Source organism: Syngnathus leptorhynchus, chromosome 7 (assembly GCF_054491065.1).
Source record: "Syngnathus leptorhynchus isolate UIUO chromosome 7, UIUO_Slep, whole genome shotgun sequence".
Taxonomy (NCBI): Eukaryota; Metazoa; Chordata; class Actinopteri; order Syngnathiformes; family Syngnathidae; genus Syngnathus; species Syngnathus leptorhynchus.
In genome coordinates, this window is record NC_141201.1 from 13,678,530 (window position 1) to 13,691,299 (window position 12,770).

Here is a 12,770-nt window from a genome sequence, read left to right on the forward strand (position 1 = left end):
CCCAGCCTCATCCATCTCCCTCATCCATCCTCTCACTGTGTCTGGAGGAGATAAAGGCGTGGATGAATCTCAGCTTCCTACAAGTCAACAGCGATAAAACCCAAGCCATGTTATTTGGCACTCCCCATCAGATCCATACCTGCCCAATCACAAGCATCTCCTTCGCCGGTCACACAATCCCCCTCTCAGCCACTGTCACCGACCTGGGTGTGATACTGGACTCTCAACTCAACCTAGAGTCACACATAAAACACATCTGCAAAACCTCCTTCTTCCACCTCAGGAACATTTCCAAACTCCGCCCCACACTTACCCTGACAGATGCTGAGAAACTTGTCCACGCCTTTGTCTCCTCCAGGCTAGACTACTGTAACGCACTCCTCATCGGGATCCCTAGCAAGAGCCTCCAGAGGCTCCAGTACATCCAAAACTGCGCTGCTAGGATCCTGATGAGGGTGCGGAAAAGCGACCACATCACACCCATCCTCCGTTCTCTGCACTGGCTCCCCATCAAATTTCGAATAAATTATAAGATCGCCCTCCTCACTCACCAGTGCATCCTCGGACATGCTCCCCCATACTTCAAAGAACTCCTTGCCCCCAAATCTGCCCCCGAAACCTCCGCTCATCCAATTCTCACCTTCTCCATGTCCCCAACACCAAGCTGCGCACCATGGGCGACCGGGCCTTCTGCCATGCAGCCCCCACACTGTGGAACTCCCTCCCCGACCACCTAAGAGCACCCCAATCCACTGACTCTTTCAAAACCGGACTTAAAACTCACCTCTTTACTTTGGCATTTCTGTAATTCCTGTTTTTATATCCTGGTTGTCGTCCAGTTGTTTTATACTTGTCCTTGCTTTTTATTCTTGTTTTTACTTGCCATGTAGCACTTTGAGATTCCTCCGAATATAAAGTGCGTTATAAATATAATTTATTATTATTATTATTATTATTATGTACATGTTTTTCACCATCTCCGTGTGTTGCTGATGTTGAGGAGCAAGATATTTTGCTGTAAAAGTAATTATGCTCAGGAATTTCAGCAGCACAAGTACAACACTGAATCACCATTGTTGTTGGTGGTTCATGTTCATTCAAGAACTGAGAAAAAGGACTATGCCATTTTTTCTGAAAATATTTCTATGTGTTGTACAAACTCCACTTCCAAAGATGTAGGGATCCTGTGGAAACCTGAAATACATACATTCATTTTCAACACTGCCATATCCTGTTCAGGGTCGTGGGGGCTGCTGGAGCTTATCCCAGCTGATGTCAGGAAAATGGCAGACTACACCCTGATGTGGTCACAGGGCAAATACAGAGACAAAGGACCTTATGTGCACTGTCACTGAGTAGAATTCAATGCCATACCACCGACCAGATTATTGTCAGACAATATTTTCACAATGGCGTCACGATTTTTGCAAAGAAAAATTCTAAAAACATCCATCCATTTTCCATAGTGCTTGTTCCCACAGGGGTCGCGGGCGTGCTGGAGCCTATCCCAGCAGTCATCGGGCAGTAGGCGGGGGACAGAGAGAGGCACTGACGTTTGTTCATCTAAAGATACACGACGTTACAGACAGATGCCAAAAAACACTAGATTTCATATACATCAGTTTAACTACGGAAATTAGTTAATACAGTGGCGCGTCGGTTTTCGACCACAATTTGTTCTAGAAGGCTTTTCGAGAAGGGAATCGTTCGAATTTCGAATCATGTTTTCCCATTACAAATAATGGGAAAAAAATGAATCCATTCCAAGCAAAAAAAAAAAAAAAACGCCTTTCTTAAATATTTTTTCATTTGCGCATCTTTGTCTGACCCTTATGCTTGAACATGGTGTTCATTATAGAAAAAACGTATTGAGCACAGAAGTCCAAATATAGAACACCGCTCGGGTTCAGATCGGGGGGGCTGTTCCTTCCAATCACGCCCTTCCAGGTCTCACTGTCATTGCCCACGTGAGCATTGAAGTCACCCAGTAGAACGATGGAGTCCCCAGAAGGAGCGCTCTCCAGCACTTCCTTCAGGGACTCCAAAAAGGGTGGGTACTCTGAGCTGCCATTCAGTGCATAAACACAAACAAAAGTCAAGACCCGTCCCCCCACCTGAAGGCGGAGGGAGGCTACCCTCTCGCTCACCGGGGTGAACCCCAATGTGCAAGCGCCCAGCCGGGGGGCAATAAGTATGCCAAGACCTTCTCGACGACTCCAGCCCCTCTCGAGAGGGCTTGTACCAGAGCCCAAACTATGTGTGGAGGCAAGTCCGACTATGTCTAGTCTGAACTTTTCTGCCTCACACACCAGCTCGGGCTCCTTTCCAGCCAGAGAGGTGACATTTCATGTCTCTAGAGCCAGCCTCTGCAGCCGGGAATGGGACCGCTAAGGTCCCCGCCTTTGGCCGCCGCCCAGCTCACTTTGCACCCGACCTCTTTGGTCCCTCCTACAGGTGGTGAGCCCATGGGAAGGGGGACCCACGTTTTCTTTTCGGGCTATGCCCGGCCGGACCCCATGGGCGAAGGCCCAGCCACCAGGCGCTCGCCTTCGAGCCCCACCTCCAGGCCTGGCTCCAGAGAGGGGCCCCAGACAACACGGCTCCTAGGATCATAGGGGCACGCAAACCTCCTCCACCACGATAAGGTGACGACTCACGGAGGGGAAATACAATATATGTATATATATATATATATATATATATATATATATATATATATATATAAATATATATATATATATATACATACATACTGTATATATTCAAGTCCGGCAAGTAAATAAAGTAATAAATAACAATCACAATAAAGTGAAAAAAAAAACATATATAAGTTGCACCGGAGTATAAGTCGAACTTTAGGGCCAAATTTATTTGTCAAAATCCAACACCAAGAACAGACATGAACCAGGAACAACAGGCTAAACGATATGGTATGCTAAGGTGACATATACACAAACAAGGAGCTGAGAACAGGCCTGACGTACGATTCAGTTATTCAAATAACTATTACATAAATAACATGTTTATCAAACCATCTGTCACTCCAATTCATTAAATCCATCGATCGTCTTTTATATAAACAATGCCGCGTATGCGCCGCGTATGCGCATACGTATGTGCCGCTGACGTCGGACTCGTCGTGAGTTGCATTTCTAATTATTACACAGACTCATATAACCATATATAAAGTAGAGTGGAGCCTCGGTTTTCGACCACAATCCGTTCCAGATGGCTGTTCGATTTCCGAATCATGTTTCCCCATTACAAATAATGGAAAAAAATTGAATCTGTTCCAAGCAACAACAACAAAAAAACGCCTTTTTTAAGCATTATTTCATTTGCACATTTTTGTCCGATCGCAAAACTGCAGTGCACCACCGAACGCGCAAACGTAGTACGTCGCTGACCGCGCAACTGCACTGCGCTGGTCGCATTGTTGTGACAGAGCCGTTTCTGAAATTTTTAAAATATTTACTTTCAAAAATTTAAGTGGACCTCAATGCGCAGGGAGCTTGATTTTGTCCGATCGTGCAACTGCAGCGCACCCCCGAATGCGCAACCATAGCGCGCCACCGACTACGCAACTGCACCGCGCTGGTCGCATGATTGTGACAGAGCTGTCGTTAAAATGTAGAAAATATTTTTAAAGTCCTGATGTACTTTCCAAAATTTAAGTGGACCTCAGTGCGCAGGGAGCTTAATTTGGTCCGATCAACAACCGCAGCGCGCCGGGCGCTCACTGTCGCATTGCTATTGGAGCGTCTTTGTGTTTTAGGATGGCTTTACTGCACGCACTTGCTTCCTTTGGAGGCATGATTAGAAATTATGCAATCTTCAGAGTAACAAGAATGCAATAACAAACAGAGTCAGTTGGCAAGCGGGTCCTCTCGGCTCATCTCGCGAGGTTCGACAACCGAAATTCGTCCAACATCCGAAGCAAAAAAAATCTCAACTTTTTTGTTCGAATACCGATTTGTTTGAGAACCGGGACATTCGAAAACTGAGGCTCCACTGTATCTTAATTGCAACTCTTTTAGTTCGTGTGTGAAGTGTATTTATATATACTGTAATTTTCGGACTATAAGTCGCGGTTTTTGTCATAGTTTGGGTGGGGGGGCGACTTATACTCAGGAGCGACTTATATGTGACTTAAAGGTTTAAAAATTAAAAAATCTGCGATGTAGTGAAACCACGATAAACAAACCGCGATGTCGCAAGGGATTACTGTCATTTGAACTGCAAGTGACGTCACCCGTTCCGCGCGGCGGTTGTTTACATAAAGGGCAAAGGATTCGATCACGGGATGATGAAGATGACGAAGGGCCCCACGTACTACCGGCATCATTAGCGGCTTTGTTTGTAAGTGACACGGAGGATGAAGAGTTTGAAGGATTTAATGATTTGGAGTGACACAGAAGGTTTGAAAAACTTATGGCTTTTATGCACGCCAGGTCCTTCTCGACGGGAGCTCTCTTTCACCTCCGTGGATGGAAGTCGGGGGCCGACGCTCGGCCGGGTGGCTGTCGGGACGGTGGATGGAGCTCGGACATGGCTTTTACGCACGCCCGGTCCTATTCTATGGAGCTCTTCCACCTCCGTGGCTGGAAGTTCAGTAGTTGTTGGCTCGTTGAACTCTTGTTTTGTTGAATAAAGAGCCGTTTACCAAACCCACGTCTTTCCTGGTACTTTGTTAACGCTACGATATAGTTATAAACTAGATCTCTGCAGCGCACGCGCGGCGTTGTTGACATAAACGAGGAATTTGATCGATGGATTTAATGATTTGGAGTGACACAGATGGTTTGATAATATTGTTGTAATATGATAGTGATTTGAAATATACTTTATATATCGTTATATGGGTCTGTGGAATAATTAGAAATGCAACTTACAATGGGTCTAAAGGGAAATGTGCTTTCAGCAGTTTGCAAACATATTTTTTAAGGTTGTGTTAAACTTATATTATCAATATAATATCTAGTATTGGAGTGCTCGTGTGGATTGGTGGTTGGTGAAGAATGTGCAGGCAAACTGCATGAACTTGTTTTTTTCGAAGGGTTGTGGAACAGGTCCAGACAGGGAGTACCGGACGAGAACACCTCAAGGACGGTGAGAAACGATAACAACATCACGTCCAGGTGGTCGGGCTTCGCAGGGAAAACCCAACCGCCTGACCACAGCAATAACATCTAGACGGGGAGGAGATGGCCATCGACCAATCATCACACAATGTTTTGCACGTTTTACTATTCATATTGTGTTTCTTCAAAACTGGGCAACCCAGAAGAATGTGTCGTCTTTTGGTGGTCACAAAAACGCACGAGTTTTAGTATGAGGGACCCGGGACCCAGGCCTGTATTAGTTCGCTTTGTCAGGAATAAACAATTGGTAAATTTAGTCTGATTGATCTACTGGTCTTCTCTTTGACAGTATGAACTTGCAAAATTGTTAGGTGCGCCAGTGTGTGGATTGGGACATAGCAACTCGTGTTAAGTGTTGATCGCAATTTTAAGTCAGATCAATAGCTAAAATCCGTATCCTAACAATTTCTTGGTGACCCCGACGGGATGTCAAGAGAAGGGTAATTGACAACTCGTGGTCTGTATTCAGGAACCGGACAGTGTCAGGGACACTGTCTCCCGGTCAGCGAACCGTTTGGAATAAGCGCACAACGTTGAGCTGGTATGACGTCTCCTCAACCCTGAGCTCATCACTGATAAGGTAAGCAGAATGCCTGTTGCTATAAGTCAAACCTCTGCAAATTGAAAGAGGAAATTTAAGAGGAGACTGTTGTTCAGATCAAATAAGGTATGCAAGATGTTAAGATACATACGGTGAATAAGTTTGGAACTTACGTGTGTAACGTGTACGGTAAAGTCAGGGACTTACGCGTACTAAGGATAGGTCAGGGACCTAGTGCTTCGTCGTGGTGGACAAGTGTGCGGTGACGATCGTATTCAAATAGCTGGGGTTTTTTAGAGATCCCCGAGGGGAAGTGAGGCCTACTCAAAAAATATCCGTTGGTAACAGTTCCTCCTGTGAGAAATCAGACCACTAAAATATCCAAAATGAACCAAATTGGGGGGGAGTGTGTGTGATGAGAGGAGTGTGTGTGCTGAGAGGAATGAATGGAGTGAGATTGAAAGAATGTATGCTGATGTGGGAGCTCAAATTGTGAGTGGCATTGACCGAAAGAAAGTGGTAAAAGGAGCGTGTGAGACACCGAAAAGTCTTCGCGAAGTTAGAAGCCGACAAATACTTTCAGGGCTTTTCAACAACTTGGGACATGGAACGCCTGGCACGGCAGTTGCAGCAAAAAGAGAGTGGGGTGCTGAAAGGAAAACTCGCCTTAGGGGACGAGCAGAAAGGCGCCGGCTGGCGTAAGCGCAAGGTGCTCGAGAAGCACATTAGGGAGAAGGAGGAAGAGCGACGCTCTTTGCACAATTTGGCAACAGCTGCAACAGCTTTGTTCGCCACTCAGAAGAAACTGCCCGTAGAAAGTGTTGTTAATGTGAGAGAAGCAGAGGAGGTAGAGAAAGCGGTGAAAATAGACGAGAAAAGAAATGAATACAAGGGCATTTATCCATCTTTGCATGATGTGACACACCCGAGTGCCCCCACACTCGGAGTGACCGATGTTGGACCGCTGCCATACGGCGACCCCGGAGTAATGGCTCCAGTGGTGACGTTGGGTGGCCGGATGGTAGTGGATGTCGAAGGCGAAAGGGCGGATCAGAGTATTGTACAGCTGATTGAACAAGCAGTAAATAGAGAGAGGCGACGGGTCCGGGAGGAGGAAACATCCCGCGTGGACACCTCCACCCCCGGTCCGAGCCCTCAAACGTCCAACGCGACGAAAGGAGAAAGCTGGCATAGACTTAGTGCTGAGAACGAGAAGCTAAAGAAGAAAGTTGATCAAGCTGATGAGCAGCGTAGACAGGAAGCGCAGATGTTAAAATGGGTAACGGAGAAAGTGAGACAAGACGCGAAGAGCGAGTGGAGACAGAAAGAGCATTCACAGCGGGACGGCAGCGAAGGTGAGGAAGAAGATGATGTTGCCGAGGTGCAGAAAAATGAATTGATGTGTCCGCTGGTGACCACATCGGGCGGTCAGCACTACGAGCCCATGGTGCTCCGTGATGTGACTGCAATGATGGAAAAGATGCCCCCACTTCACAGAGGAGGCAAGGTGTGGCTAAACAAATTTTTGGCTCTGATGAGTGGGCAGAGCTGTACACTTGGTGACATGCGCCAGATGTTGGCAGGAGCATGCTCCCTAGTGCAATTGCAGGCGATTGAGGAAGCAGCAGGCACAGCGAGACTGGGGAGGGAGGTGCCCTTGCCACAAGTAGCAGCGCCCTTGTTTGAAAACATTAAATTGACTTTCCCACAACCCACCGATCTGGCCCCCACTATGTTTCCTTATGATGTGAAAATGTCACCTGCACAACATTATGCAACATGTGTGGAGAGTTGGATTGAAACCACAGGTTGCCATCCGGCTCTCACGCATGAGGCAGAGGTGCTCTTCCGGACGGCGCTGGTGGATGGACTTCCGCCAGATGTGAAGAAGCAGCTAATGTCAGACCCTGACATTCTGGTTCTTGCCGAAGAACGATTTCAACGTCATCTTTTGCATCACTGCAGAATGTTCACTGAGTCACAAGCTAAAGTTGAAAACGAGACAGACGCATTATCCAAACAGTTGTTGAAATTACAGTTGGCAAAAATGCATGGTGAAGCTAAACAGTCTAAATCACAGAAAAAGGAAATGCAAATGTCACAGGCTCCTCAGGTGGTGGGGCGCGGAAGGGGCCAGTTCCGGGGCGGATAGAGAGGCCGGGGAGGGAGTGCACCTGCTTACCCGGGGAGGGCAACATACAAACCCCATTCGCCCAATGCATGCTTTATCTGCGGTGAAACCGAACACTGGGCAAAAGAATGCCCACAGTATCGACCGCGCGGAGTCGCCCGCCCAGCCGGAGGCCCGCCACATCAACCTCGGGCGCCGATGCAACAGGCAGGAACAGCTCCGTCTGGTGGACGGCCCTGGCAACAGCCACAAACACACAGAGGTCAGTACTACCAACATGATGATCTCTGGTGTGGACAATTTGTATAGGGCTGCCCAGGGAGCCAGAGAAGCAGTGGCCTGGCGAAGCCAATGCTTCATGTGACAGTGGAGGGAAAACCTGTGCAGATGCTGGTGGACACAGGAGCAACTTATTCATCCATAAACACTGCCCTTCCTGTATCCTCACTGTCAAAGAAAACAACAACTTTAGTCAGCTTCTCGGGACAACCACGAACTCTGCCTTTTACCAAACCACTTGAAACTGTGATCACCCGGACCGGGTGTAGACGGTGGCACACATACATCCATTCCACAGACACTCCGATCAATTTGATAGGGAGGGACTTGCTGTCAGCCGTTGAAGCCAGAATTCTGTGTGGGCCAGAGGGAGTGATTATTCAATTTCCAGATGGCGTCAGCATCCAGTGCTCACAGCAGCTACAACAACATGGTCAGTGGCTGATGGCGCCCCTACCTGCAGAAGCAGAAACTGCAACCATCTACTGGGCCAGGCTGGAGCCAGAGACCCCTGCTGGTGGTGGTGTTTTCTCGACCTACCTGCTGTGGAAACCCTGGATCTGCTCACTGGCGCCATACCACCCACCTGTTGATCCTTTGCATTGCACTCTATATTATGACCAAAAAAGTGATGATGTATATCGGGATTTGTTTTGAAGAAATTGAAGGGCACATGTGGAATTTAACTTCATCACGCATTTTGATTGGTAAAGAGGGAGTTGCAGCGGCAACTGAACTGACATATGAACAAATGCAGTGGTTCAAAATGACAGAGAAAGGGGTGCCACACATTTCGCTGGCTCTTGCCCCAGGACACGAGGCCAGACAATTGGGCTCAATGGTCAAGCAGTTGTTGCAACAGACCGATTGGTGGAAAACTCACATTCCTAATTTGTAGTGGTCTGAGTCTCAGAATGCATACCAAATTAAACAACCCATGGCAGACATGGATTGCTGGAGATGATGTTGGTGTCCCGCACACACGGTAGGGAATTAACTGATCATGAGGAGGCTGAAGTAATGCTGGCGGCCTTGCCCGACACACTGTGGTCCCAGGGTCCATTTGAGTCGGGTTTTGTCACTCAGTGGCCCCTATTGATCTCCAAATGGATGAGATGCAGCCTATCAAACGGCCTCAATATCGTTGGCCGAAAGAGGCGGACCAAGGCATGGAAGACACTCTGTGTGGCACCTGGGACGCAGGGGTGTTGGAAGTGTCGTGTTCCGAATGGAACACCCCGCTGAGGCCAGTGCAGAAAGCAGATGGGAAAACATGGCACATGGCACATGATCTGAGAGCAGTAAATGATGTCACTATCACCCCTGTTCTTCCTGTGCCGGACCCGCACCGGATCTGTTAGGGTTTATAAACTATCTTGATCGTATGATTATGTTGAGATGTAGACTAGAATGATGAACTTTGTTTGAACCTTTTACCTTTCCTTGACTCTGAAAAGTTTAACCATTCAGTTGTTGAAACTTTCCAAATGGTGTGGAAACATCCTTGTTTAGTTAGTCATCTAAAATGCTCCACTAGGTTTTATTTCCACGACCTCGTAAAACAATAAACTGGGACCCTCTGCACTGGTTAACCATTTGCTGAGGTGACCACCAACTGGGACCCTCTGCACTGATTAACCATTTGCTGAGGTGACCACCAAACATGTCAAATGTCACCCCCACCCTACTTGTTCTCAATAAATATGCTCTTGTAAGAGACTAACGGCAGAGTCTGTTCGAACATTGCTCTACCTACAGTAACGGACAAGCTCTCCACTTGCAAGTGCTTAAAGGGCATACTGTCTCCCATGTGGTTCTTGCAAAATAAGTCATGAGTCAGAACATCTCTAACAGGATCCTAGCGTCATTGAACCCTGCCTACCAGTGGTTCACAGTGATTGATTTGGCCAATGCCTTCTTTTGCCTTCCGCTTTCCCCCTCAGTGCGGCACGTGTTCGCATTCACCTACAATGGAATAAAACTGCAATACACTCGCATGCCGCAGGGATTCAAAAACTTGCCAGGTTTGTTCAATCGGGTCCTCAAGGAACTCCTCGAACCATGCCAAATGCCGGATGGCACTTTGATGTTGCAGTATGTTGATGATTTGTTGATTGCAGCAAAAGACGAGCAGGCATGTCTTGCAGGAACAAACAAAGTGTTATTGTGGTTAGGAGAGAAAGGGTTCAAGGTGTCAAGGAAGAAACTGCAATGCTGTCGCCAACAGGTCACTTTTCTAGGTCGAATGCTGACCCCTTGTGGCCTCGCCATGTCGCCTGAGCATAGAAACTCAATTCTCTGTCATCCACGGCCCGCCACTGTCCAGGAGATGCTATCATTCCTGGGGTTATGCGACTATAGCAGACACTACATACCCTGCTTTGCCGACAAAACCGGTGTCCTCCGAGCCCTGATCCGTGGGCCAGGAATCTCAAGGCTTGCCTGGTCTGGACACGGGAGTCTGCCGAGGTCTTTGTGTCACTGGTGCAGGATGGTGGCATCCCAGACTCTCAGACGTGGTCTGGAAATTCGTTGCGGATTGTGAGTCCTGCCAGACATTCATGAAGCCCAAGCCCGCCCGGTCTGTTTCAGCCGGCCCCGTGGCCGGGGGCAGAGGTGATCATTGATTTCACTGACATGAAGACAAGAGTGAATGGGAAACGCTTTTTGCTTGTGTTGGTTGACGCTTACTCAGGCTGGCCTGAGGCATATCCGTGCTCGAAAGAAGATTCTGCTGCTGTGATCAAGGCTTTGATCACCCATTACATCCCCACACATGGTTTTCCGGCCCTGATCCGCTCTGACAATGGTACACACTTTAACAACAAAGCCTTGTCCAATGTGGAATCAATTTTGGGTTTTAAGCATTGATTTGGCAGGGTCTACCATCCTCAAAGCCAGGGCAAAGTTGAACGAATGACCCGGACGTTGAAGGAAAAACTGGCCAAAATTATGGCTCAAATGACAATGAATTGGCTCCAAGCGCTTCCGCTTGCCTTGTTGTCTGTGCGGTAATCCGTTAACAGGCACACTGGAATCGCACCGTTTGAATTGATGACGGGTCGTCTAATGCCGGGACCAGCAACGACTCTCGTCCCACCGGAGGATGTTACGGTACCAAATTTGTCTCATACAGCATACTTGTCCTATTTGTCTGCTTTGGTGTCCAGTGTTTCTGCACAGATTGGAGAGAAATCCGCTGCGGCGGAGGCGGAGGAAGGCGTGTCGGTGGAGAAACAGCTCACCCCGTACGTTGTACGTCCGAGTCATCTCCAGAAAGTGGACGGACCCCCGGTGGAAGGGCCCCTTTCGTGTCATGGCCAGGACGTCTCACGTGGCCCAGCTCGACTTCAAAGGACGCCGGTGGTATCACTACTCACAACTCCATCCGGCCGCAGAGTTTGTTCCGTCAGGATGAAGGTATTCCTGTTTGGCTGTGTCCCGGACCCGGCCAAGAGGGGGGGGGGGGGGGGGGGGACAGAAGGAGAAGGAGCAGCAATATGGAAAAGTAAAGGGGAGGGCCCGAAAGGTTTTTCGGATTTTTCAGAATTAATTTTGGGAGTAGTGCTATTTTTATTAAGTTGTCTTTTTGTGTGGACATTGATGACAGTTGATGAGACCATCCAGCAGAACACGTCCCAGATTCAAATTTCACCTACCTATAGACAATACCGATGCAGAGGAAAAGTAGTTTATGAAGCTGAGGTGAACACAACAGAAGAGCTCTCACGAGAGGAACAGGGGGGTTTGAGACAGAGATGTGACAGCGGAAATTGGCAAACATATGTCACGTTGTTTAATTGGACAGAGACAAACCAAACATTACAGGACAAATTGAAAAAGTACCAGAGAAGGGTGTGGAGGAAGCAAATTGAACAGGTAAAGGAAGTATTAAATTTAGCCCCACCAGACAGAGAAGGGACATGTATTTACCAATGTAAAGAGGATGGACAGTTTGTAGTTGCTTCATGTCATGTTCAAAAGAAGTTAACATATGGAGAAATGTGGTTGTTTTATTCTCAATGCTTAGGGAATGCGTTTGGTTTGTCCTCGGTTGAGAGGGCATTGGAGAGTCACGCCATACAATGATTCACTCAGATGACGCAGATGGCGGTGAAGACATCTGGTTGTGGTGTGGTGACAAATTATATGATCGCTTGCCGAAGAATGCATCAGGTATCTGTGCCCTCATGTCTTTGATAATGCCTGTGGTTGTTGTCCCCATTGAAATACAGAATCTCAATTGGGACCAGGAGTCCCCACTGGCGGAGCTCCTGAAGCGAGCCAAAAGAGACATTTTGCCCCCGTGGTTGATCGACGACGATCCAACACATATTGACACTATAGGAGTGCCCCGGGGTGTACCAGATGAGTATAAACTCGTTAATCAAGTGGCCTCGGGATTCGAAAGTATCTTCCTATGGATTGTTGGAATAATCTCGGGGGAAGCCTTGGCCTGCCAGACCAGGAGGCCTTATCTTTTACGAGTTTACGACTCTCCTTTAAACTAAATGCTTTCTATTTAGTGAAAGGAATGTCTTTTGATCCCCGTCAGCCTTATGTTTCCTTCCTGTCCTTATGTTACTTTTGTGTTTGTTTTGTAAGAAGTCTTCACTAACAATGAGTAGGGCTTCTTTGTGTAGGCAAGATGTCCTTTGTTTAGTTTAAAGGGACTTCA

The 12,770-nt window shown here is 47.6% G+C and overlaps 1 protein-coding gene across 1 annotated transcript in view; it reads right to left on the reverse strand.

The window, feature by feature from the left end:
• Positions 1-12,770, reverse strand: part of LOC147054834 (ribonuclease inhibitor-like) — a 256,301-nt gene that overhangs the window by 160,794 nt on the left and 82,737 nt on the right. The window lies entirely within an intron of this gene.